Raw genomic sequence first — 27659 nt, 5'->3', positions numbered from 1 at the left:
TGGATGCTTTTGAGTGAATGCTTTTATGTAAGTGTTGGTGAATGAGTGTATGTGGGGTGCATAAATTAGTGTATGCGGGGTGCTTGTGGGTGTCTGTGTGCGTGTATGCGGGGAGGGGGTAGAGGGGATAGAGGGGTGGCGAGGGTTGTGCTGTACTGGTAGAGGGAGGGGGTGCTGTTCTGATGGGGGTTCTGGTATGGAAAGAGGGGGATCGGGGGTATTGGGCTTGCAGGGGGGGTTGGGGAAGTCATCTGCCAGTAACAGGAAAGACATTTCCTGTCACCTGTAGCTTTTCCGCCAGGGTTTTCGTGGCGGTGCTACCGCTGTGGAAACCCTGGTGGAAAGCTGATTCCTAATACTGCTGGCAGTCTTCATTGGACCGCTGGGTCGGAGATGCTAATTTCTGGGCTGGTGGATCCAACCGCCCTGGCAGTAGGAGCGGGTAAGTGGCGGTCTGGCACAGGCCAAACTGCCATACTCGTAATTTGGCAGTCAGAAGACCTCTAGACTCGTAATGAAGGCCATAGTGTATGACATCTGTCCTATTTCTGTATTCTTGCATTTTATTAGTAGGTGACCTACGTATTCTAACTATGGACCTCAGCACAAAGTAGTAGTTTGAATATTTCTGACAGGACATACTAGTAGTTAATTTTGCATTTGCATATTTCAGAAATAATTGTTAACACCAGCCTATCCTTGGGTAGGAGACACTTGCAAACATACAAGAGGAGTACAGAGGGGGGATACCATAGGTTAATTCTTCTGGTGACGTAAGCTGCTCCCTTTCTTTTCTTCTCCCTTTTTTAGGAGAGAAAATATTTAATTCTGTTTCAGACTGTCCTGCTTCCCTATCCAGCCCCTTCATCAGTGAAGCAAGATAACTTTTCTTGACTGTGTCATTAGCTATGGCAATGTTGGTCTAATGCTTCTCGGTCATGGCTTTGCATTGATATAAGAAGTTGTTGGCTGATGCTTGCCTGTGATGACCTAGTTCTCTGCATCCATCTGCTGCTTAAATGGTAACAATGGAGGAAGCTCATTTCTACTTAAGTAACATACCTTCCAGTATCACAATGACATGATAGCTGATCATAGGGTACTAGAATGGAGTCTTATGTGAGCATTTGGTTTCTTTAAAAGAGCTGTGATTATGGCATGATAAATAGGCCAGGAACCAAGTTATGTTGAGGGTGTAATTGATTAGGTCCGTGTTGAAGGATGCACAACACTATTAAAAGATCCTATGACTTGATTTTGTTCACTTATTTCAAGACTTGCATTAAACTCAGTGGTCAGGAGGATGACAGACCACACATTGTCAGATCGTAAATGTGGACAGGAAGGCTGAAGCATCAAGGTTGTTGGTGACTTAAATACATTTGTATTACAGCTTCTTAGTCACTGTCGAAGGATGGAACCTTCATGCTGGAAATGTTCAGCTTGCGTTGTTTAAAGGCCATCACTGGATGGAAAGGACAACCCCTGGTTGTAAAAGACAACCTATTTTTTAACTCCCAGTGTATCCAGATTATCTACCCTTTGTGTTGCATGGATTTTCCCCAAGTGTGGATCAAGCTGTGAAATATTGACCATTAGAAGTATCTTCTGATACATTGCTTGAAGATGGAAGGACCGATTTATGAAATTAACCAGGAATTCAACATGTTATTTTGGTCAGACACAAATATCGTTAGTCTTAATGGATGAGTGTGCCATAGTTGCATAGTTTGTGCTGAGGTAACATAACTCATAGTAGAGCAAACCTCAATAATAACGACACCTCATCCTCCTCTTTTTGACTCCTTGTTTTTATATAGTTTTGTAGTATTGAGAATCCACTAATACTCATAGCTTTTAAATCGTTGAGAAGTTTACATACTTCCAATTGTGCAGGTTTGGTTGTTAGCCACAATTGTGAATTCCTGTTGTGTGCTTGACTGGAAAATATATTCTGACTTGTCTGGAGAAAAGCAGGACACAAGTGGACCATAAGCAGGGCACGCACATTTACACACACACAGATGCACAGGTTAAACTTCATGCATTTGGGTCAAAGCAAACAATATGTCTAACAGCTGTTCTGAAGATAGGCATGGTGCTAATGAGAACATAAGGGGGTAGTCACTTAAATTCCAGTTGGTGGATTACTGGATAAAAACTATGGGCCTGATTTAGATCTCAGTGGAGGGGTTACTCTGATGCAACGGTGATGGATATCCCATCCGCCGAAATCTAAATACCATTGTTTTATATGGTATTTACATTTTGGAGGATGGAGTATCTGTCACCAATGCAATAGAGTAACTCCTCTGCCAAGATCTTAATCAGGCCCTTTGTTACCAGTATGTTTTTCTCAAGTTCCTGGTGGCATTATAAAACAGATAGCAATAGAAGGGCTTGCATGATGAACAGTTGTTAGACCTGACATCCTAGACTTTTTACTTTCACCCCCCTATTTTTGTTGAATTCATTTTTGTTGGCTTTAGGACTCTGCAAAGTTCTCTTGCTAACCAGCGGTAAAGTGCTTGTGCTTTCTCCCATATATATGGTTAAATTGGCATACAGATAATTGGCACATTTAATTTACTTATACGTCCTTAGTAAATAGTACTATATGTGATCAAGGTTTCTAAATTAAATGCTACTAGTGGCCTGCAGCACTTATTGTGCCACCCTCTGAAGTAGCCCTGTAAAATGAGTATCAGGCCTGCCACGGCAGCCTGCAGTAAAATTATCAATGGCCAAAATGACCTGGCAAAGTAAACTTTTTTAATAACTGTAAGTCACTCCTAAGGTAGACCCTATTCACTCTGAGGGCAGGTTGCATGGTATTTAAAAAGCAGGACATGTGTATTTGTTTTAAATGTCCTGACATTGAAAACTCCTAAAGCCGTTTCTCACTATTATGACTCTCTCTCACATAGACTAAAATTGGGTTACCCTTTTCCACTTTCTACCAGTGTCCAGGGTCACATGACGGTAAATGGCTCTCTCGTTGTTTGTTGTGTATTCCTTCCAGACATAGGGGCAAAAGGGTCTTGGGTGTGAGGCAGGGTATTTTTCTCCTGAGCATGATGGTGAGTTGAAACCACCCTTCCTGAGCTTCAAGGGCTAGCCTGAAAGCTATGCCAACCTATTTCCTGACTTCCAAAGGCTGACTGCCCTGTTACTGACAAATGCACCTTACACCTAGACTTGCCTGCCCTTTGATACTCTAGACAGGAGCTAAAAAAAAGAAAGAAGTAATGTTAGATAAAGATGGGTCCTCAACTCACAGACTGCCACTGGCTATAAGACCATCACCTCAAGATCCTCTCATCAAAACACTCCTGGACCTGTGGAAGATTCAGAAGAAGACCTGCTCTGTCTGAAGAAGGAAGACTGGGTCTGGTTGCCTTGAGCCCAGGCTCCCCTGAATCAGTTGGCTGACCTTCTGTTTGACTTACAGGGACACAACAAGCTACCAGAGGCCTTCCTGCAATTGCCCAGCTGACAAGCACCACCCAGTCCTGCAGGAGCCCTGCGGCTAGTCACTGCTGGAGTAAGTCCTGAGTCTCAAGAGTTACCCTTCAGGTTCTGGACTAGACCAGCGCAGAATTGTAATTACATCAGAGTAATTGGAGTAATTTCACTAATTACACATTCCCCTTGTGATGTGTGAAATTACTGAAATTATGCCAGCTTGAGTAATTAAGAGTAATTTAGGCAAACGTCCTATGGCAGGAGCACCAGGACAATGAATTAAGAGAGTGAGCTACTGCCAGCTATTACTGTTTGTGTCCTGTAGCATTTAATGTAATTTTCTTCATGCAGAATGCATCCTCATGCCCATTTTGGACACGAGGGTCCATTTTTCACTAAGAAAAAAGTGCTAAATCCAGGATTATGCTTCTCACACAATTACAAGCAATTTTGCAGTAATTATGAGTAAATTCCGCTAGAGAGAATCAAGCAGTTACATCCACCCCTTTGGCTCACATCACAGTATGCACCTAATGAACTCCAAGTGAAAATCCAGAAGCAAATGCAAACCTCACTGCAAATAATGACCACCCCTAATGCCCGCCAGCACAATTCGCCTGCAATGCCTGCTCTTCTTGCCAGCCACAACAGTCCTCATCAGCAGCATCAGTCCGTGTTGACCACCAACGTGAATATCCAGTGACCCCCAGCTCTTCTCATCACAATAGTGACCTTCTGCGACACCCAACAGGCTGCTTGTACTGACAATGTACTCTGCATGGCCCCCGTAAACACAAAACTCCACCAGCAGTTCATAGCGTGGACTTGTGAAGGTAAACTCTCCAGTGGGGCAAACTTGATCCCTGTATCTAACCTGCACTCCATTACAGTTGACCTGAACTAGTGACTTTGACCCAGTCTGGTACAACCAGATTCCCATGAGTGGGGCTTTGTGCTTTTAGGCACTATTTTCACCTCAAACTTTAAAAACTCTGAACTCCGGTTCTACTCATTGTATTTTTGTTGTTTTGGTGCAAGTTTATCTTTTTGAGTTAACTTTAGTTTTCTAAATTGGTTTGGGATTTTTCTTGTGTGGTGTTTTCTCTTTATTACTGTTTGAGTGCTACATGCATACTTTACACATTGTGTCTCATTTAAGCCAGGCTGATTTTGTGCCAGGGTACCAGAGGGTTAATCACAGGTTTATTTAGTAATGGTGGTGGTTCACCCTGGCAAGAATTGTGTTTATTATTTTAGTGGGACTCTCACCTCTTTCAACTAATAACCTAATTTCTCACAACAGTCCTCAGAGGTAGCGATTACTTTGTGCGGATTATGAACTTGGATTTTATGAAATGATTTCTATCATAGAGCTGCTAGTCAAAGAAATTGTATATTTTTTAGCATATTCTCTTGATAAAGACTGAAAAAGAGCAAATGTCGCAAGAAATACAAAGAAACAAGTATATAGTATAACAAAGTGCATCTGTACTCTTACAGACTTGCTAATACCAGCAACTATGGATAAAGATAACTCACCTGTAAATCTGTTTTACAGTGTTATCTATCTGAACAGGTGTGTACTGTATTACAGAAGAGTGAATAATAACTGTTGATTTTTTTCGGCCTAGGTAGAGTGACTCTCCTGTAAAGCTGCTGTCTAAAAGCGTGAGGTAACTGCACTATTTGCTGCTTCCGTCTGAGCACAAAACTGCAGTGAAGCAAAACATCTTTATGCAGGTAAGGGCTTTTATTATAACACCAGTAGCATGATTTCAGAGCAGGCTTCTAAAGGGAAAGTGACTCAGTGCTACCTAATACTTACAGACCTCATATTAGCTTGGTTGTTCCCCCTCTATCAGGACTGTTCCTCCAGGGCCCATAATGTATTTAGTTTCATATGTTGGGATTGTGAGATTTATGTTGCTTCCTTGATGGCCCAAAACAAACTTCTCTCTGAGATATTGAGTGTTGGGGGCGTGATCAGGTTTGTGCTTCGTCTGGGTGGCAAAAGCAGAATCAGAACCTATTCACTGGGAATAAGAGTGTGAGTATATATGAATCAACTTGCTCCATTCATTAAGTTTGGTGGCAAGTCACAGATGTTCGGTAGAAGTTTGTATTACATTTTGGACAGTGGGATCATAGGAGGTCTGCAATTTTTCAGTGGGCGTAAGGTTGGAGTTGTGATGTCTACCTCTATAGAGCTGTGAGAATACTGATGAGATCAGAGATTTGGTGGGAACTAGGAGCCTTTTGCTTTCATTATTTTGTTACTGTTATTCTTGCTGAGGTTTCCAATTTGGACAGGAGTATGCAGTTCTTCAATGTGTGCACGTGTGAGCATGACAGTCATTCGCCTTCTTGAGTAAGGTTATCCTGTGAAGCTTTTCCGAATGTTTCAGGTTGGCTGATGAGTTCGATTTGCTCCTACAGATCATGATTATACTTGTTAGAGTGCATGTTTTTATGTCAGTATATCGGATTAATTCAAGCACTCTACACATTCATGTTTTTTTGGTGAGATACTTTAATTGCAAAAGGCATTTCCAGACCATGTGCTACTGGAGTCCAGATGCAGTGTCTAGTAGTTCCCTGGTCTGGCAGTTTGAGCTTGATTCTTCATACAGGGTCAGTACCGATTTTGCATATTGCTGGTCTCTGCATAAGTGGCACTTTGTGCAAAAAACACAATGGACTGGAATTTAGCGCCAAGTAATTACCAGTTATTGATTAATTCAAACAATCCACCTTCAAGTTTTATTCGTTTTTGTTTTTTAAGTTCATGTTCATACAATCTTAACGTCATTCAGCATTGTAGCCATATGTTTGACTGCACCTATGCTTCTATTGCACCAATATCATGAATATTCCTTTCTTTAAAAAATGCTGTCATGTATGCTGTAGGTTGCTGTCATTTTCCTCTTATTCACCTTTTAGACAGTTTGTAATTTTCATAATCCTACCACAGCAAATGCTTGTGGATCCTCCAAGAAGGTGGCGTGCTGGAACAGTATGCCAGAATTTCTGTTTTTATTATTCCATTCCTGTTCTTTTATATTTACCTCTCAGCTCCGCTCCTCTAAATCTGCTCTTTTTGTTCTTTATTTGCAGTACTGCACGGGTGGGTAATTTTAGGACTGTAGTGTTCCTTAAAAGGGAAATTCTGTTTAAAGAAAAAAATATTTATTTTTGTCTAGTCTGTTTCTTAACAATCACCATCAATGGGCATTCGAGAATCTTCATGTGATGATGTCTGCCAGGAATTTGAGGCATATAATGACCTCATTCGCTGATTAACACTGTTAATGATCGCTGCAAATGTAAAGAAAAAATATAGATCTCTTAACAAGTCCTGCATCACTAACAATCAAAGACAATAGGCATTCCAGAGTGTTCCTTTGTTTTTTTGTTGGTTGATGTTTGCTTTGGTTTTGAGACCGTGTTCACCAAATGGCTCCTTAAAGAAGCCGACTGCGGTTTGTGATGTTGACTAAATGTGAGATTAGAATACCGACACCTCCATTGAAGACACTGTGGAGGAAGTAGGCTATTGATGGTTTAGGATCACTGTTATCAGCATTACAATGTCTCAATCTACAGCCTCTGATTCTCTCACACACCCGGGGATATGTGGACTGCACAGAAAAATTAGAGGGGCAGAAGCTGTGGCTAAGGGAAAGCAGGAAACATTTCCTTTCACCTTCTCCCATGGTTTATAGTGTCACTGGAGTCAAAGAATCAAGGGGGATTCCCCACAGCCCCTGTGTCTCCCTCTGCCTTGCTCATTGAGAAAAACATTTTACCAGAGAGGAGGGAAAGTCGTGAACTGTCTTCTGGCTTCTTTCACAGCACCTGCTATCCATGTTTGGCACTTACTGCTATGGATGTGTGTGCAGCAGCAGCAGCAGCTGTCCAGTGTGTACAGCAAAGGCTGTGAAAGAGGCAGAAGGTTTATTACAGAAGATGGTTTTAAACCCCACGTGTGTTCTGGGAGGCTGTTTTTAAATTAGGATATTCTGCCGTCATGGAGCGAAATATACTAATAGTTTTATAGATTGCAGCACTGGGATATAACACCTTCAGCTAAAGCCATTAATACTAGAAGGGGCCCTTAATGACCAGTGATAGAGCGGAACGTGGTACTGATTTACCTGCGTTCGGATGCTCTTTTAGGTCGATGAATCTTTTGACTAATTGGGAACTCTCTGTACTCTTGATCGATCAATCACATCAAATCGATAATCAATAACGAACATAAGCAACACCTTGAACAACATAACACTTAACTATTAGTCCAGAATACATTTCGGCGAACCCTGACCTTTCAGCCAGGAATAACCACACCAGTTTATTGCCAAGTTAATGAATTTATTTCCCTATATTAACAAAGCTAGCACAATATAAATGTGTCTCAACACCAAATGATAAACATAAATGAACATTAATAGCTGTCCATATCGTCGAAACAAGTGTAATCTATGTAGCATTTGAATCACAAGGCACTCGATAGTGGCAATGCAAAGCACTAATACGATAATCTGTAATGGGCTAATTGCGTACATTTAGTTAGCATAACAAGATCTCCAATTGCATCGTGTGACATATGGAATCCTCGTCTAACCTCAAATTAGCATCAGCATGTGGGACTTCATGCAAAAACGATTTGGCAACATCAATTTAGAAAACTCCTAGCTAGGGTCCTTATCAAAATCAGCAGTTGGTTACCTAAAAGAAACACAATGCAATTTTACAGTTTCCTTTCATAATTACCAATTCCAATCAGCAATCAATGAAGTCTTCGTCTCACAGGTACCGTTTCTCGATCAGCATGGGACGGGCAAAGGGGCAGGGGTGAACGGGGCAATTGCCTCACGGCGGCAAGGTAAAACTACTACTTCATGCAAAGGGGCAAATCAAAGTTAAAGTCTCTAGGGCAAGAATCATTAAAGTCTCTTTCTCTCGATTAGAGAAAGCATCAAAGTCTCTCAAAATGGCGTCGCAGCAAAATGGGTCATAGTAGCTACGAAGTCAAAATGGCGGGATGTCCGAAGAGAGCGAGAGAGCTTCCCTCTCGTGCACCTGGGTTTTATAGACAACAATTCAAGTCCTGTAGGGTCTCCATTGGAGGGTTCATAGGTTAGCTTCAAATTGAACAATCAAAAACGACAGTTCTCAAGCTTTTACTTAAGCATACATTATCCTTGGAGATGGGTACGCAAGTTGCAACATTGTTTCTCCATTAGCTTACTCTCAGAGCCTCCATTGTCCGCACCTGCAAGCCGACCTTGAATTAAGGAGAAAATATGCCATGCTGGCACCAACTTTAAGATAAGCATGTGAACAGTCTCTGTGGAAAAGTACAGCTTCAAACAGAAATACACGTTTAATAGCACAGTGGAAAAATACGAACATTTAAACCGTGAGACCAGGCAACTAGGCCAAAGCCTCCGCTAAAGTAATGCTAAGCTAAGGCATTTCAAATAAGCAAATCGTAGCACACGTTTATGATTATGTCGGATTAGTGCAATTCTAATACACCACGTTATATGAAGCACGCATATAAATGTTGGCAAACTACTCTGAGGGCACATTTTGTCCCCGTACAATCTTTATTAATTCGGTTAATGACACACACGATTATATCAGCACTACGTTTATGCGTTAATAAATCAAAACCTTCACTTTCTGCTTCATCAATCCCTCCTCTGATGACTACTTGTCATCACACAAATTTAGCCCACAAATTTTATCCCATTAAAATTCTGTCAGCTCCCTTTTCCTTTTAGTTCCCCTAGTTTGCTCTTTGTATTCTTCTGCCATTCTTTTCATTATTTTCTCTTCCTTTCTTCTTTTAATTCTCTCCATAATCATTATTATTCCCCTTTTTATTCCCCAAATTCCAAATACACAAATTATCACTATTAATATCCCTTCTATTATTTTCAATAATATTCCATTCCAAATTCCCCCAATCCAATGTCCCACTGAAGCAAGTCCCTTCCAAATATATCACCTACCACAGCAGCTGCGGTCTCTCTTTTCTGGATACGATGGGATCCAGGTGTCTTTTCAATCATCGATATGTCATCCAGTTGATAAACCTTTGGAAACACTATACCCAAATAACATCTTCCCCACCATCCCTTTGGAAGACGATAATAGGCATTATGCCCACAAATGTAATACACCCCTGGAATGACAGGGTCAAGTCCGTCCATCATGAATGTCCATTTGGCCTTAAAAATAAACGTATGTTTGCATTCACTCGCTCCTACAAAAATATTGTCATAGTAAGATTCACCTCGATATATACAAAACTTCCCTACATGCCAAGCATCTAAAGCAATTTTTCCTTGTGTCTTTATAGCAGCAAAGTCATAATTATCTACTGAAGTCCTCTTATGCAGTTCTTTTTCTAATTTCGCCTTCATTTGAGCCCTTCTATCATCTGTGCGATCTAAAAAGCTTATTTCTACAGCAGAGACGGAGCAAGTAAGGTTCTCCCTATGAGCATGAGCCGTTTCAAAAGGTTGCATTGGCTCGAAAAAATCCCTCATAATTTTGTAATCCCAATATTTTGCAGTCTCGCTTAGCTGTGCTATTATAGGAACATAAGCAAAGGTAACATCATAATTTGAGAAAAAATACTGTATATTAGATTGACCATAAAACCTAGACATTACTATACTACATGTAATCCCATATGTAAGTGGCATGTGGTGATAAGTCACCCCTTCCTTTACTGATGTCGGTATCTGGGTACACACATAACAATCTTTCGCATCCATAGTCTCAACATACTCTGTTAGTAAGCGATAGAAAACGTTATACGAAAGCTCTTTCTTATCATGCAAGAGCCTCTCATCCATTGCTAGCCTTTTCAATGGTGTTAGTTCAGTGACAGTAACAGGAACAATAGTAGAAGCAGCAATAGTCTCATTCTCACCCTTTCCATGCATTCCAAACACAATTGCCATTATTATTAGTACACATGTTAGTACCAAGCCTATACACACGTATTTACAATACTTCTTTCTATTGTTTTGCATAGCGTACCCAGGCATGATCTGTATAGAATCAGAGAGCTAGAAGCACCTATAAATGAAACTACTTAGCAATTCAGTTACAAAGCTGAACGAGCACAATGTTCACACCGTCTTCTTCAAAAGGCCAGTCACTTATCGGTTAGCAGCATTTGTCTCAATTCGGTTTAGCAATGTCTCAACTGGTTGTTTGTCTCACGTTAGATTGCAGCAAGCAATGCCATTCACTACCTTTTCAGTCAACAGAGTCTATGAAACTTTTCTTTTCTATTGGTATCTCTTCTTCTTCTTCGTTCTCGATGCTTAGAGATACAAACTCATCAGTCCAATCATCATTCACCGCATATGCCCATTCAGGACCGGAATACCTCTTGTTTGGTATCCTTTTCCTCTTCAATTTTGCTTCTCTCTTTGATTCTGCTTCGCTGGCACTCTCCTCTTTCGCCAAGTCCTTTTCCTCACTTGACGATTGTTCCACGACAGTCACTTCCTTTCTTTTCTCTTTTACTTTCGGCCTTCCTCCTTCGTTCAAACCTTCTTTACCCTTTTCTTTTATCGGTGAGATACTTAGTCTTCTTTTTGCACCATGTCCGTTTGATGGACCTGCGATCCTTTCTGTAGATGTTTGAGCTCTTTCGTTCCGCTCTTCTTTGTCCCCACCTTCAGGGGAATCAGTCACGTTTTCCTTCTCTTCTTCTGTATCGTCTGTTTCTGGGAAAGCCCCCTTCTGCTCAGGCTCGACTGCTTTCTCACTCTCTTCGAGCCTTTCGTCACCGTTACTTTCTTCAGGCTCTGTATCACTTTCAGCTGCTTCAGGTTCCTTGTCACCTTCAGCTGCTTCAGGCTCTTTGCTACCCTCAGCTGCTTCAGGTTCTTTGTCACCTGCAGCTTCGTCGTCGCTGTCTGAACTTTCTCCTTGGTCTTCCCCAAGTGAGTCGGACCCTTCGTTCTCCAATAATATCTCTTTTTCTCCTGCTGTTGCTTGTTCGCTTTCAGTTCGCTTTTGTTCTGTCCCAGCACTCGGTACCGTTTTATCAGGCACTGGTAGTTTCAGCGCTTCAACTTCCTCATCTGTGGGACACAACACCTTCTTTGTATGACTGGCGTGAATCCAGTTGGGAACCCCCGCGCACTTCACAGCGGTAGTTGTCGTCAGGATCACTTGGAAAGGGCCTTTCCAACGGGGTTCCAGACACGACTTCCTCACGTGCTTCTTTATCACGACCCAGTCACCTGCTTTCAGGGCGTGTCCTGGACCTTGGATCGGTGGCAAGGTGGTCGCTTCCACCTGGTGAGAGAAAGAGCGAACCACGTCAGCCAGACCTTTGCAGTAGTCTAACACCATATCATCTGTAATATTCAAAAGCATGTTTGCGGGAACTGCAGGAAGTCTCATAGCCCTGCCCATGAGAATTTCGTGCGGAGACAATCCAGTTTTTCTATCAGGAGTGTTTCTCATTGACATTAGCACTAAGGGCAATGCGTCAGGCCATTTCAAATTTGTTGATGCACATATTTTTGCCATTCTCGATTTCAGCGTACCATTCATCTGCTCCACCAGTCCTGATGCCTCAGGGCGATAGCTACAGTGCAGCTTTTGCTCAATGTTCAGTGCTTCACAGAGTAACTTCATCACCTCGTTGTTGAAGTGACTTCCCCTATCTGATTCTAAAGAGATCGGGAATCCGAAACGTGGTATTAACTCCCTCAATAATAGCTTGGCAACTGTAAGACTGTCATTTCTACGTGTGGGGTATGCCTCAATCCAATGACTAAAAATGCACACAATCACCAACACATATCTTAAACCTCCATGCACAGGCATCTCAATGAAGTCCATCTGCATTCGGCTAAAAGGACCGCTTGCCCTACCAATGTGGCTCGCGTTCACAACTGTTCCCTTTCCTGGGTTCATCTGTTGGCAAGTGACACATCGATGGCAAACTGCTTCCGCAGCTTGGCGAAATCTGGGGTTAAACCAATCAGTTTTGAATAATCTTATCATGGCATCTCTCCCTAGGTGAGCTTGCCCATGATAGAACCGCGCAAGCTGTGATAAGAGACCATTTGGCAGAACAAATTTTCCCTCATGTGAAACCCATAGCTCGTCTTGTCTCTTTATACATTGTGATTTAATCCAAGAATCTCTTTCATCCTCCCTGACATTACTTTGTAGTGCTTTTAGTTCTTCTATTGTATCTACGACCTTCAAGGCAAATGCTTCAGCTGGTTCGAGTTCTGGTTCACTTATTGTATTCCAATCATCCCTTAACAATATACAGTTCAAGGCACAAAATCTTGCGACTTGATCTGCATAGGCGTTTCCCAGAGTCACATAGTCCTGTCCTTTCGTGTGAGCACTGCACTTTACCACTGCAACTTCAGCTGGCACTTGAATGGCATGTAACAACTCCCTTATTCTCTCCCCATTTTTCACTGGGGATCCTGAAGAAGTCAGGAAACCTCTCTGTGACCACAGTTGTCCAAAGTCATGCACAATCCCAAACCCGTATTGGCTATCAGTGTAAATGGTGACTTTCATCAATGCAGACAATTGACATGCTCTAGTAAGGGCTACAAGTTCTGCTACTTGTGCAGAATAGACTCCCTGAAGCCATCCCGCTTCCAAGACTCCTGTTACAGTACATACAGCATATCCTGCTTTCAAAATTCCCACCCCATCTCTTAGACATGAACCATCAACAAAAAGAATTTGGTCATTTTCATCAAGTTTTGTATCCTTGATGTCCGGTCGGGGTTTTGTGCAAAATTCAGTCACCTGAAGGCAGTCATGCTCGACGTCTTCAGCGTTCTCAATTTCAGCATTTTCTCCAGGAAGCAAGGTAGCTGGATTCAACGTAGTGCACCTTTTCAGCTGCACATTCGGTGAGCCCAGAATAGTCGTTTCATACCTTGTGAGTCTTGCTCCAGTCATGTGCTGCGTTCGGGAGCGGGTCAAAAGTATCTCAACTGAGTGAGGGACCATGACTGTTACTGGGTGTCCCATCACTATTCCTTCACTCTGAGTGAGGCTGATACCAACTGCTGCTACGGCGTGCAAACACCCTGGGAGTGCTGCTGCGACCGGATCCAGAGTAGCTGAAAAATACGCTACTGGTCTGTTTACGCCACCATGGGCTTGTGTCAAGACAGACAAAGAACATGCATCACGTTCATGACAAAACAATGTGAAAGGCTTCGTGTAGTCAGGCATACCTAAAGCTGGAGCCCTGCACATGCATTCATTCAGTTCAACAAAGGCATCCATCTCGTCTCCTCTCAGCTCAATTTCATCCAAAGCATCCTTCTGGGTCAATTTCAGTAAAGGCTTTGCTAGAGACGAGAAGTTGGGAATCCACTGGCGACAGTATCCCACCATTCCCAAAAACTTCCTCACCTCCTTCCTTGTCTTTGGTGGACTCATTTGAAGTACACTGGTAATTCTTTCCTTCATTATTTTCCGTGACCCTTTCTCTATCTGGTGACCCAAGTATTTCACCTTCTTCTGACAGAACTGCAGTTTGGAAGGAGACACCTTGTGTCCATTCCCTCCCAAATGGTTCAACAGAGCAATGGTGTCGGCTGTGCAGCCACTTTCTGTCTTTGATGCAACCAGTAAGTCATCAATGTACTGTACTAGGGTTGACTCGAATGGCAACTCTAACTCTTCCAAGTCTTTCTTTAGAACCTGATTGAATATCGACGGTGACTCAGAGAACCCTTGTGGAATTCGGCACCAACTGTATACTCTGTCTAGGAATTTGAAACAAAAGAGGAATTGGCTGTCCTCATGAAGAGGCACAGAAAAGAATGCTTGTGACAAATCGATGACCGAGAACCACTCAGCCTCGCAAGGGATCTGAAACATTATCACAGCCGGATTCGGTACGACAGGGCAGCACTTGATTATGATGTCATTTATTTTTCTCAAATCCTGTACAAGTCGGACTTTCCCACTTGGCTTCATTAGTCCCATTATCGGTGAATTACATGGGCTGCTCAATACTTCTTTCAGTACTCCCTGCTTCACGAACTCGTCGATAAGTTGGGCAACTTTCATGAGGGTATCTTGTGGCATGTGGTATTGTGGGGTCTGGGGAAAGATCGCATTGGGCTTTACCATCACTTTTACTGGTTCTACTCCTTTCATCAATCCCACCTCTTTCCCTGTCATGTCCCACACTTTCTCTCCGACTGTTTCCCGTAGTTCTGCTGGGATATCTTCTTCAGTTATCATTGGTAAAAGACAAATCAGAGGATACTCTTCGTCAACTGTTTCTATTTCATCGCCCTCTATACTGTCCTCTTCTTCCCCATCACTGCTCGTCTGTATTGTTATTCCCTCGTTCGAGCACATTATCGAACAACCCAACTTGCACAATAGGTCTCTTCCTAACAGTGCAATCGGGCTTGAGTCACATACTACAAACTGATGTACCCCTTGATAGTTACCAATGTTGACTGGTATCGGATCTGTTATTGGGTTCGTCAGATGCCTGTTTGCTACTCCCACCACTTGAACTGTCCTCCCTGAGAGTGGCAAATTTGGTACTTCACTGCTCTTAACAGTTGAACGTGTGGCTCCCGTGTCAACCAGAAATGAGACGCGATGACCCATTACTCTTCCCTCTACGTACGGACCCCTTTGATCAACTTCTAGAGATGCCGCAAGCACACAATCTCCTTTCTCTTCTGAGCTTTCACTCTCCCATACATTGTTTATTCCACTCTCACTGTGTAATGGGAACTGTTGTACTGTGCCGTTTGTGCTCATTACCTGACCCGTTACCTGTGGAGGAACCATCATTTGCTGCTGACTCATTGGTGCCAAAGGTATTTGCATTTGCTGATTAGGTACCATAGGTAACTGCTGTTGCATCGGCTGCATTTGCGTCATCTGCACACGGGGCATCTGCATCTGCTGCGGCTGCATAGGTTGTAATCCCTGCAATTGATTCATGGTCTGAAAATTTGGGTTTGGACCTCTCATTTTCGGTCCTCTCGTTGTCTGAAATGAATTGACATCATTGTTTTGCTGACCAACACCTACACCTGCACCTGCACCTTCCTGCCCCACCATCGGACACTCGCGTTTCCAATGACCTACGTTTCCACACGCGTGACACGGCATCACTTTCTTCATTGCCTGCACACCTGTCACAACAGTGTTAAAATCCGGACCATTATTCACAAAACCTCCTCTACCTCTGCCTCTGCCCTGTGGCTGAAACGCCATGTTTCCTTGCAACTGCGGCTGCTGTTGCTGAAACACCATGCCTCCCTGCAACTGCGGCTGCTGTTGCGGTACCTTCTGTTGGAACCCTTGCATCCCTGGCAACCCTTGCAGTCCCTGCAGACCTTGCAAGCCTGTCTGAGCCGCCTTAAGCTGCATCATCATCACCTTTTCTTTCAGCTTTTTCTGTTTCACCTCAATTTCGTCGCTACAGTATTTCGCATAAGTCAAGACTTCATCAATCGGTTTCGACTGCCAGCAGATCAAATGTGATTTTATCATCTGACTTATATCTGGTCTCAGCCCTTCCACAAATCTGAACACAAAATGAAGCATATCTTTCGCCTCGATTGCTTCCGTGCCACTGTAATTCTTGAACGCCTTCAACAACCTCTCATAGTAACTATGAATCGATTCTTTAGCCTCTTGGGCAGTTCGATCAATTTTCTGCCAATCCACATTTTTGGCGGCAACCTTCGTCTTCAAATGTTCAATCACCTTATAGTACAGACACATCACCATAGGTGATGGTGCACCCGTCTCTCTGTCTCTCTCTGGTTCACTTGTCGGCCAACCTACAGCTCTTTTGCAATCCTCCCACAAATCCGCCGGAACCACAATCTCGAATAGAGTGTTCAGGTCTTCCCAGAGACATTTTGCAAGCTTCACAAACCTATCAGTCTGTTGATACCACTCAATCGGCTTCTCTCTCAGTTTGGGAAAATCATTCGTAAAAGACTGAATATCGCTCCTGTGCCATGGTACATGTACTAATTTTCCCCCTGCTGTCTCCCTCATTGGTAACATAGTTACTGTATCACTACTCTGTGGTCTTTTCTCATTGTGCTCTGTGGCACTGTCCCTCCTCTTATCCTTCCTCTTTACCCATCTGCTTTCCCACTTGTCTAAACACCTCCACACTTGGGCACTCTGCAACAATTCTCTAAGGTGTGCCTTCATGCCTGCTGATCTCATGTGTTCAAAATCTGTGGTCCCAAAATCCAACCTATAGCTCCTGCTCAAGTGTTTCGTCTTGCCTATGTCAATCCCGTTCCTGTCTGCTACTTCCTGCAAACTTTTATGTACCTTGTTTACTTCTTTCGTGATCTTTGGACATAGATACCTCAACTCCTCTTCCGTGTAGGATTCTAACCTGTTCACACCCATATTCCCTTCCACCAATTCTTGTGCTTCCATGTTCAGCCTCATCCTGCTCAAGTAATCGTCTCCTTTCCCACTGTCTGAACTTTGTGTGGAATTTAAACTGTTGAACCATTGTGTCAGCTGTTGCGCATTTACCCCCATCAGTGTAGCATTCACATCGACTGCCATCGATGGTTGCGGCAACTTTTCAGTGTTCGATGTTAATGGTATTATCAGTGGGGGGCTCGACCTCACCAGTGTTGACTGAGCGCATACGGGACTAAACTCCATCAAGGACCCACACCCAGTTGGCTGAGTCGCTATCGGAGTTATCCCTGGAATGTTTTCTATGCACCTTCTTTCCGTCCCATTTTGCAGCATTGGTCCCTGACTGTTCATGCCTAGGTTAGGCTGACTATACAGAGGTACCACTGGACCTACAGTAATGGGCAGTGATATCGCATCTGGATTTTGTCCATTTACCATATTCTGAGGCATGTTCATCCCCATATTATGGGCCATCATTGCCGGCATGCCCATCTGACTCCCCGTCATTTGAGCATGAACATTTCCTCCCTGCATCTGCTTTTGAGGCATCATAAACTGAGTTGATTCAGCTTGTGCCATTGTTGGGTTGTAACCATTCTGTACGCCCCTTACGGTTGGATCTAGAATCATCCCTCCATGGTTGTCACTGCTGTAGTACCCTGGCATCTGCGGCTGATAATGTTCTGCTGGTTTCAACACGGGCACATCTGGATACATTCTCCTGACCTGCAGTATCTGTGGGGTGAGCAGTAAGCTCGGATCCTTAGATCCCGATGGTGCTCCTGGATTCTGCGTTTCACTGTTCTGTACCGATGCCGGAGGGGCAGAACTGGTACTTGGACCTTGTCCATTCTCTGCATAAGGTGGTGGACGGTCGTTCAACAACTCCATTATCAATTCCTCATCCTCTAACTCCTCTTCTTTTCTCAACTTTTCCTCGTCCTCTCTGTCCTTGGAACTCTTCCTGTCTGTCTTACAGGTAGCTTTCTTACCTGTCTCCTCTTCATCTTTAGTAATTGCGGGGAACAATTTTATTCCCTGCAATACATCTGACCTCCACACCTTCTGCGCATTATCCCACCTAGCATCCGCTAGTGTCTTTTCTACCTTCCTCATCCTTGTTTCAAACTTGTTTTTCTGTTGCTGCCTAGCCATGAGTTCCCATATTGCTAGAGCCTCAAACTGTGCTGGCCTTGGAGGTACTTTCATGTCATACATCGTAAATCTCAAATTCTCTAGGACCCTTATATTGAATGTCCCATGTATCGGGAATGCTACGCTCCCATGTTTCTCTGTCCACTTGTGCCATTGCTTTAGCCAAAGACACGGAGCTACCCCTTTTTCCTCCATTACAATGTAAGCTGGTGTACCCTCGGGCGGCGTCTCCTCCCCTACGCTCGCTTTGATGTAAGTCTCCCCCTTCATCGCACTCCTAAATGCTTTAAGGAATTTCATTTTCTCGTCCTTTTAATTCACAAAGTTTATAATCAATAGATCACTGTTATTCCACAAGATTTGTAATCAATAGGTGACTTTAATTCCCGGAATACTCTTCACCTGCCTTTCCCCTTCCAATCGAGTGCCACGGACTGCGTCCAATCCGTGCGCGACCCTTCTCTCCAACCAACCTATCCCAGCGCGGCTCTTAGTGACGTCACACTCACACACACTGCGGCTGACAAAGCCTCGCGGCTAGTCCTCCTTCACTCAGTTCCTCCCGTAACAACTTTTTGCATGTATTGCGAGCTACCAAAAACTAAAACAGATCTGTCGGTTTACTACAGGAAGGGTAACATAATCGCTTCAGGACCTTAGGGACCTTTCACTAACCTCGGCCACTATTCGATCTCTTTCACCAGCCTCGGCCGCTATTCCGTCTTTCTCAGTCCCCACATTCGCAAGCAAATCTGACCGCAGACCTACTCAACTTGTCAATGATCTGTTCTAGTGCACTTAGAATCTTGTCAAAGCCCGAAGTCGAAGTTCCTATCACTTCCTAACACACGTACCCACTCGTTGACCACGCCCGATCAACCTACTAAACCGCCCAGACCACAACATGGATCAACATACTCCGGAGTCTCTTGACCTCGCAGGGCCCGTCTCAACAACAACAACCACGTGGACCTTTTTATGCACAAAGCGCCAGACGCACATGAAGTTCGACGACTTCCCTACTCTCACACTCGGAGCCGCACCTCCGCTATCTCTATGAAGTTCGACGACTTCTCTACTTCTACACTCGGAGTCGCACCTCCGCTATCCTTAAAAGAAAACCCTCGCAACCTTTCCACACACTCTGCGGCAATAAGCTGTGCAAGCGCAAAACCCTAACTTCACTCATACCATCACTAGTACCGCCGACGCCGTTTCCACATCTCCTTTCTCTCCATTCGCAAGTTCCGAGATCCCGGGAAAGTCGTGGTGGACCTAGCCCATCATCATCTTGTCAATTATTTTCATCCAAGAAAATCTAATTCAACTTCTCGAATGAGGCCTCAAAATGCGTAACCGTTAATTCAACACCATGTACTCTACTGATACAGGGTCCCAAAAGACAAAACCGTCCTCTGCTACCATCTACTGATAGAGCGGAACGTGGTACTGATTTACCTGCGTTCGGATGCTCTTTTAGGTCGATGAATCTTTTGACTAATTGGGAACTCTCTGTACTCTTGATCGATCAATCACATCAAATCGATAATCAATAACGAACATAAGCAACACCTTGAACAACATAACACTTAACTATTAGTCCAGAATACATTTCGGCGAACCCTGACCTTTCAGCCAGGAATAACCACACCAGTTTATTGCCAAGTTAATGAATTTATTTCCCTATATTAACAAAGCTAGCACAATATAAATGTGTCTCAACACCAAATGATAAACATAAATGAACATTAATAGCTGTCCATATCGTCGAAACAAGTGTAATCTATGTAGCATTTGAATCACAAGGCACTCGATAGTGGCAATGCAAAGCACTAATACGATAATCTGTAATGGGCTAATTGCGTACATTTAGTCAGCATAACAAGATCTCCAATTGCATCGTGTGACATATGGAATCCTCGTCTAACCTCAAATTAGCATCAGCATGTGGGACTTCATGCAAAAACGATTTGGCAACATCAATTTAGAAAACTCCTAGCTAGGGTCCTTATCAAAATCAGCAGTTGGTTACCTAAAAGAAACACAATGCAATTTTACAGTTTCCTTTCATAATTACCAATTCCAATCAGCAATCAATGAAGTCTTCGTCTCACAGGTACCGTTTCTCGATCAGCATGGGACGGGCAAAGGGGCAGGGGTGAACGGGGCAATTGCCTCACGGCGGCAAGGTAAAACTACTACTTCATGCAAAGGGGCAAATCAAAGTTAAAGTCTCTAGGGCAAGAATCATTAAAGTCTCTTTCTCTCGATTAGAGAAAGCATCAAAGTCTCTCAAAATGGCGTCGCAGCAAAATGGGTCATAGTAGCTACGAAGTCAAAATGGCGGGATGTCCGAAGAGAGCGAGAGAGCTTCCCTCTCGTGCACCTGGGTTTTATAGACAACAATTCAAGTCCTGTAGGGTCTCCATTGGAGGGTTCATAGGTTAGCTTCAAATTGACCAATCAAAAACGACAGTTCTCAAGCTTTTACTTAAGCATACATTATCCTTGGAGATGGGTACGCAAGTTGCAACATTGTTTCTCCATTAGCTTACTCTCAGAGCCTCCATTGTCCGCACCTGCAAGCCGACCTTGAATTAAGGAGAAAATATGCCATGCTGGCACCAACTTTAAGATAAGCATGTGAACAGTCTCTGTGGAAAAGTACAGCTTCAAACAGAAATACACGTTTAATAGCACAGTGGAAAAATACGAACATTTAAACCGTGAGACCAGGCAACTAGGCCAAAGCCTCCGCTAAAGTAATGCTAAGCTAAGGCATTTCAAATAAGCAAATCGTAGCACACGTTTATGATTATGTCGGATTAGTGCAATTCTAATACACCACGTTATATGAAGCACGCATATAAATGTTGGCAAACTACTCTGAGGGCACATTTTTATCCCCGTACAATCTTTATTAATTCGGTTAATGACACACACGATTATATCAGCACTACGTTTATGCGTTAATAAATCAAAACCTTCACTTTCTGCTTCATCACCAGTATAGCCCACTGCTGCAGATTATACGGCTACGGTGTTTCTAGTCTGCTAGAGACAGGTATTGCTTCTTTTGCTTCTAGGCTTTTTCCAACCTTTTGACTCCTGAGGACCACCACTGACTCATTACTAGAAGCTGGGGACCCCCAAGCAACTTGTACGATTTAAATTTCAAACAATAAAACAGTAATTCACAATTAAAAAAAACATACAAGTACACACCAAGTAAATACTCAAATTACTAAAGAAATAATTATTTTATGTTGTAAAAATATGCAAAAATCAAAACATTTTAATGGGAAGGTTGGAGCTGCATCACAGCGTGACTAACTTTTCAATGTTTGGTTTTATTTAGGAAAGCTGGCAGATTCTGCATTTCCCAACTGATTTCTGTTTTTCTTTTTTTTTGGGTACATCAGCTTAGAAAACATTTTCACATAAACATGTGGTGAAGAAAGGAAGTAAAACCATAAGGGCCTCTGATCTCTCCATAGCCTTTCTGTCAGATGTAATTCATTTGTTTTATAGCACCTCTCCTACCAGTGTGGGGAGACCGAGCCCATTACAGGAGACTACAAGGTGTAGAATTCACACTGGTAGGCATTTTCCAAGAGTTCTTGGTCTTGAGAAGCACAAGCTAAGGATTCAGAATATAACACAGTGGCTAGCATTACCTTCAATAAGAAGAATGTATTTCTACGCAAGCAAACCTGTTTATAGCAGCATAAGGAAAATGAAAGACTGAGAAAAAAATATAACTTTCTCATTTGTGCCATGTAGTTTGCATGCAGCTCTTTGATGGCAGCTCATAGCTCACTGTGCCAGATTAGGGTTGTAACTGCAGAGTAACAAAATAATCTTTGTGACAAAAGCAGTAACCTACTGTGCTTTGCATATACAATACTATTCTTTGCTTGACACACATTCTTTGCAGCAGGCATATTAACCATGCCAACTTTAGATGAGTCAAACCTACCACTAGACAAAACTCCCATTTTGCTTCAGCAGGTAAGGTACATTAATCACCAGAGTTATCTTGACGTTTTTATTGTTGTCTGAAAGATACAAGGAGCTTTGTAGCGCTTTTAAAACCGCTGCACAAAGGAAGTAATAAATATAAAAACACACGTGTTTCTGTCAGAGGTCCCAGCTAGAGAAGTGCCTTCCTGCTGGATCAGCCCTGCAGACCCCTTGGGAATATGTCACGGACCCCTAAGGGGCCCTGGACCACAGTTTAGGTCACCTGTTTTAGGGGTTTATGTTGTTACTTTTGTTGTTAATTGCAACTGTATGGATTCAGAAGTTGTTGCAGTTTGTGTGGAACATTATTTTTGTTCTTGACTATTTCTCTCTGTGTCTCATTTTAATTTGGTTGCTAAAGGCGTATAATGTTAAATAATTCATGATGCAAGTGAAAAGTACGGTCCATATTCATGAAGAGTAATTTCAGCCGCGGCCCATCCTTTAGGGCGGAGGGGCCACGCCCCCACTGTTTTCCTCTCATGAAGAATGTCTGTCAGGCTGAACAAAGGTCAGCCTGGCAGACACTCTTGATGTTCAGATCAGGCAACCAGGAGCGAGACATGCACGATTTGCGCAAACTCCTGGCTGCCCGAGCTGAACTTTGCTGGGCCGAGGTCACAGCTCCTATCGGTGTGACCTCCTCCGCTCAGCAAAGATGCCTTAAGGCCCTTCCCCTCCGTGACAAGGGGAATTATCAGTGATTTACTTCGACCTGGGCGCTTAAGGTTTAAGCCCTGAAGCGCCCAGGGAGAGTGTCAATCAGTGACACCTCGTCACAGAGTGGGGAGAAGTCAGAAGTCTGGCTGACCTTAGGTCAGGCAATGAGGGAAGGCAGCAGTCCCAACCCTCCTAGGACCTCTGAGCTGAAGGTAAGTTTGTGTGTTTTTTTTATTAATGTTTGGTGCGTGCGTGTATATTTGAATGTTGATGAGTGTTGTGAATGGATGTGGGCGTGTGAATGAATGAGTGTGAGTGTGCTTCCCGCCCGCCCCCCTCCCTCCTAAAATTACAAACCGTTAGGAGCGCACCTGCCTAACATCCCAGCAATTAATCTGCCCCATTGCATCATGGTAGATGTAGTTTCTTCAAAAAACGAACTCCATTAATTTTTAAATATTTCACCTCTAAGTAGGTACAGCCTTTACTGTGCATCTCTGGACACATGTGTTTCTGGGTTAATCCCTTCTTCAGCAGAGAACAAATTTGCGGGGTGCTGGAAATGCTGCCATTAATCACCCGGTTTCAATACCTTTTCACTGGCATGCTGGTGCCTGCTCCAGAGCTCGTCAGCCCAGGAGCTCAAGGGAGCCTTTTTAAAGTCACAAACAGTTAGGAGCGCACCTGCCTAACATCCCAGCAATTAATCTGCCCCATTGCATCATGGTAGATGTAGTTTCTTCAAAAAACGAACTCCATTAATTTTTAAATATTTCACCTCTAAGTAGGTACAGCCTTTACTGTGCATCTCTGGACACATGTGTTTCTGGGTTAATCCCTTCTTCAGCAGAGAACAAATTTGCGGGGTGCTGGAAATGCTGCCATTAATCACCCGGTTTCAATACCTCTTCACTGGCATGCTGGTGCCTGCTCCAGAGCTCGTCAGCCCAGTAGCTCAAGGGAGCCTTTTTAAAGTCACAAACAGTTAGGAGCGCACCTGCCTAACATCCCAGCAATTAATCTGCCCCATTGCATCATGGTAGATGTAGTTTCTTCAAAAAACGAACTCCATTAATTTTTAAATATTTCACCTCTAAGTAGGTACAGCCTTTACTGTGCATCTCTGGACACATGTGTTTCTGGGTTAATCCCTTCTTCAGCAGAGAACAAATTTGCGGGGTGCTGGAAATGCTGCCATTAATCACCCGGTTTCAATACCTCTTCACTGGCATGCTGGTGCCTGCTCCAGAGCTCGTCAGCCCAGTAGCTCAAGGGAGCCTTTTTAAAGTCACAAACAGTTAAACAGTCCTAAAATTACCAGCCACCACTGAGTAATTTATTTGGATAATTCGTAAACAATCTACTCACGTTTATGGACTGTGTATTTATTTTTCGTACTTTAGCTTTTTACTGTTCTTGAGTTAACGCCGGTGACGGCATTTTAGATTCTGGTGTCTTTAGGCCATAAGGACTTTTTTCAATTCTTTTTTAGTTTTTTACAGTATTTTCTTTCTTGTTACAAATTACACACTGCTTACACTTCTTTTTTATTATTCTAATGTTTTTTATCAATCATGCAAATAAAGTATTATTATTAGTAGTAGTTTATATAGTCTGTGGAATTGAAAATGGTTACCCAAATTCAAATAAATGATGCCCTGCTTAATGCCAGTCATGACTGCTAAAGTTTATAAAGTTTCAGGGACTCAAGAGTCTAGCCAAATAAGGTTGTGCTATTATGTAGGGGACCACAAGAAAATGAAAAAGATAAACTTCACCAAAGAGTTGACAGATTAGAGAAAATAGCTGAGAAACAGATGAACAAGAGATTTATATTAGAAGATCGCACCTGTCCAGCAACAATAAATGACGCATACCAAAAACAGTAGAACCCAGGGCCTCCCAGATACAATAACAACAAGCATTGGCAAAGTCAATAGGTCTTGCCAATGGGTGAGCTATTGGCTTTGGCAATGGGGTGGAGGTGTGTACGGGGAGGGGTGGGCAGTAGTGGAGAACAGGATGTTTTAAAAAAGCACTACGAAATGCCCAGAATTGGCTTATTTATGCAGCTTTGTTTCCTTCTGTTGGTATGTGGGAGAAGAAACAGGGTGGAACTGGAGGGTGGGAAGGAGGGGTAGAAGAAACAGGGGTGGGTGATGGGATCGGTAGAAGAAATAGGGGCGGGTGGTGATAGAATAGGATAGAAGAAACAGAGAGGGAAGCAAAGGTGGGAGGGAGGAGTAGAAGGAACTAGGACGGGGCAAGCAAGGAAAGCAGGGCAGGATGGTGGGACGAGGACAGCAGTTAGGAGAAATGGTGGTTGGAAGGAGAAACAAGCAAGATGAGTAAAAAGGGGTCAGAAGCTGTAAAAGGCAAAATAAAATAAAAATTAGCCTTATTACTAAAACAAAACAAAGGGGGGTGTGACCTAGCCACCAAGTAAGATAGCCGCGTGTGTGAGGAGCTCTGGCAGCTGACTTCATGCAGACAGTATCCTGGTGCCCTATCCGGGTGATCCTTAGTCTGGGTGCAGATTGTGGGGTCACGGAGGCATGTAGCACTGAGCAAGGGGCCAAAAGCGCAATGGGAGCACGGCGGCTGTGAAACGGCACTGTGCGGAGCATCCCCAAATAGTACAAATAAATAGAAAGAACATTGTGTGAAGCATGTGCTGGAAAAGTGCCTGACATGAAGAGGTGCCGCACTGAGCATCCCAAGAAAGCATAAATTAAAAAAATAACATTGCACGAAGCGTGCGCAGAAATAAAAAAAAAACATTGCATCCGTGAAGCATGTGCCCGGGGGAAAGTGCTCGATTTGAGTGAAGTACGGCGGCGGTGAATCGGTGCCACGCTAAGTGGGAAGTGCTGGCTGGATGATGAACTTGTGTTCCATTTTGACAGAAGAGTCTTTGTGGCCATTCTGAGCCTGAAAATGAGCCAAACCAAAGAAAGCTAGTGTGTGTCCATGTACACATACATTAAAGAACAGAGTGAGTTTACATGTAACAGAGTAAGCCTACATGTAACAGGGACATTCTCCATGGGAGGAAACCAAGCAACGGAAGGAGGGACGTATACAAGTAAATAACCAGTAAAAAAACACTAATTTATGAGAGTCACTACAAAGAACCTATCAAAAGCAATGGGGGCAAATGGGTGTGCACTTACTCCACAAAGAAGATACCAGCATCTCTCGAAGAGACAGCACATGCGCTGCATCGGCGAGACCTAAAAATAATACCAGCACAACCACACCACATAGCTCTATGAAATAAACGTGTAATATCTATTTAAATGCACACACACACACACACACACACACACACACACACACACACACACACACACTCTCATAGACACACACAGCCAGACAGTCTCTTACCAGCTATCTTATGCAACTTACACATATTAGGACACCGAATTACACAATAAAAAGCAGTGATCCCATTACTGTGCCAACAAGACAAGCATAGCTAAATCTCATGAAAAAGGCTGATGGAAATTATGGTCAATGGACAGGTGGACCAAGCCTGAAAGCAGAAAAGGCACAGGGCACACTTGGTCCACAATGTGCAGTACAGGTTAAGCATCTCTGGGGCAGAGACCGAGCAGATGGAACTTGCAGAGTTTGAGTACTGATCAGTATCAATCAATATTTTTTGGAGTCAGTAATTCCACGCACCATGACCCTTTTAGCCATGAATAACCACAGCCTTATGTAAAAGTTAGAATGTTTATTTCCCTATATTAACAGTGCTAGTATCACATAACTTAATCTCAAAATCAAATGATATGCATACAGAAACAACACTGGTTGACCAAATCTTCTAAAGAATCTCAATTTAACCAAAGGATGTACGGTTACTCATTCTAGGATTACAGTACAAATCACTTACTATAATAACTGTGCAATAGAAATAGCATACATTTAGATTCAGCAAAGAAACAACATTAACTGTTGTTAATAATTACCATCCATCTTCTATGGGTCTCCTAGCTAACCTCCTGATTAGAATAGTATGTTTGGGCTTCATGCAAAACAATTTAGTCCACACAAATTTGGAAAAGCATCTAACTATGGCTCTACCAAAATAGCGGTTGATACCTAGGAAACAAAAGACAAATTACATCAAACAATAACATTTGATTAATACCTCTCCTCTGTATGGATCAGCAAGCTGCGACTTTCTTCTTCAATTCAACATCTGTTCAGTCAGCGTAGGACCATGGAAGGAAACAGTTCAGAACAGGGGACTCTAAGCGCTCTGAACCATTTGTAAAGCATAGTTTAGAAATCAGCATTCAGCATCCAAAGTCTAAGCAATAAAGTTAAAGATAGACTTCTCCAAGTAAGGAATCAAATGAAAATGAGCATGGAAGGTGAGAATGATTGGAATGGCGTGCTTTTCTCTGTGCAGTCGGGCTAAGTTAAAATCATCTAAAACTCTTCCCACGTTGCTATCGGTCAAAGAATCGTACATTTACATTTAGTCCAATGAAAGTAGAATTTCAAATCTAAGATATAACTAAACTGTCTTTCACATGTCAATGATTGGCTTCTTTTGTCCTGTTCCCATTGTCAGACTTGTCAGGCAATAATTTTGTATCTCTCTATCCTTCGGTCAGTGCATCCATTGTTAGCTCCTGGGAACATCGCTTTCACACACAATAAACTTTACTTTGAAACAAGAACTAATACAACATATTCTAGAAAGCAGTTCTCATGGGGAAAAAACCCCATCTACTAGAGTTTGGTCAACGCAGTGAAACAATACAAGTATTAATTTCCCTAAACAGCCATTTTATGTGAATTATTTAAACAGTACAACTTGACATTAGGCTGTGCAACTAGGCCCAAGACTTTGCTAACTTAAGGCCTAC

General features: G+C 43.0%; 1 long non-coding RNA gene across 1 annotated transcript in view; it reads left to right on the top strand.

Moving 5' to 3' along the window:
* The window catches only part of LOC138257652 (uncharacterized), a 1190164-nt gene that overhangs the window by 291517 nt on the left and 870988 nt on the right, over positions 1-27659 (top strand). Inside the window, exon 3 of the long non-coding RNA XR_011198404.1 lies at positions 5097-5205. This is a non-coding gene — a long non-coding RNA (uncharacterized lncRNA). The remainder of the gene's footprint in view (positions 1-5096; positions 5206-27659) is intronic.

The sequence above is a fragment of the Pleurodeles waltl genome, chromosome 1_1, assembly GCF_031143425.1.
Source record: "Pleurodeles waltl isolate 20211129_DDA chromosome 1_1, aPleWal1.hap1.20221129, whole genome shotgun sequence".
Classification (NCBI taxonomy): Eukaryota; Metazoa; Chordata; class Amphibia; order Caudata; family Salamandridae; genus Pleurodeles; species Pleurodeles waltl.
This window is presented reverse-complemented; position numbering and strand designations above follow the sequence as displayed.